Below are 1,138 nucleotides of genomic sequence, written 5' to 3'. Positions count from 1 at the left end.
TTCATCCTGTTTGGAACTCTCTGCACTTCCTGGACTTGTATGTCTGTTTCCTTCACCCAGGTAAGGAACTCTTCTGTCATTTTTTTCAAATAGGTTTTCAATTTCTTTCTCTTTTCTCCTTCTTGAATGCCCATTATGAGAATGTTGGTATGTTTGATCTTCTCCCAGATGCTCCTTACACTATCTTTATTATTTGAATTCTTTTTTTCTTTTTGCTGTTCTGATTGGGTATTTTTTGCTTCCTTATATTCCAAATGGCTGATCTGATTCTCTGCTTCAGATGCTGTACTGTTTTTCCTGTAAAACATTCTTCATTTCAGTTAGTGAATCCTTAATTTCTGACTGGTTCTTTTTTATGGTTTTTATATCCTTTTTTATGCTGTTGAAATTCTCACTAAGTTTATTGAGCATCCTTATAACCAGTGTTTTGAACTCCGCATCTAGTATATTGCCCATCTCCATTTTGTTTATGTCTTTTTCTAGAGTTTTGTTCTGTTCTTTTATTTTGTACGTTTCTTTGTCTCCTCATTTTAGCAGCCTCCTTATGTTTGTTTCTATGTATTAGGTAGAGCTGCTATGTCTCTCAGTCTTGGTAGACTGGTCTTATGTAGTAGGTGTTCTGTAGGGTCCAGTGAAACATCCTCCCCAATCACCCAACCTGGGGGCTCCAGGTGGGCCTCCCATATGAGCTGTGTACATCTCACTATTGTAGTTGAACCTTGATTGCTATTGGCACATCAATGGGGGGAATTTACCCCCAGGCCTATTGGCTATAAAGACTGGCTGTGACCACCAGCCACCTTGGATCATCAGCTGTGCAGGGGCCCACTCCACAGAGCAGGAATTATTTGGTGGGGATCTGGTACCCTCTGAGTCCACCCTTTGAATATGTTGTTGTAGAGGTGGTTTGGTGGTGCATGGATGTGGACTGAAGCTGTCCACTTGGTGCACTGGCTCTGGACCCTCCAGGGAGGGACAGGTCATGGTCAGCTGCCACCTTGTTCAGCCTGGGGCCACTTGGCATGAGCTACAAAATGATCTTCAGATGGCTGCTAATTGTGCTAGGCTTGGAGGTGCCCCAGTAAGGGCAAGCTGTAAACCAAGGACAGCTGCTGTTAGTGCTGGTCCTAGGGTAACT

Source organism: Miniopterus natalensis, chromosome X, assembly GCF_054644295.1.
Source record: "Miniopterus natalensis isolate mMinNat1 chromosome X, mMinNat1.hap1, whole genome shotgun sequence".
Classification (NCBI taxonomy): domain Eukaryota; kingdom Metazoa; phylum Chordata; class Mammalia; order Chiroptera; family Miniopteridae; genus Miniopterus; species Miniopterus natalensis.
The sequence above is the reverse complement of the archived record's forward strand: the minus strand, read 5'-3'. Positions refer to the sequence as shown.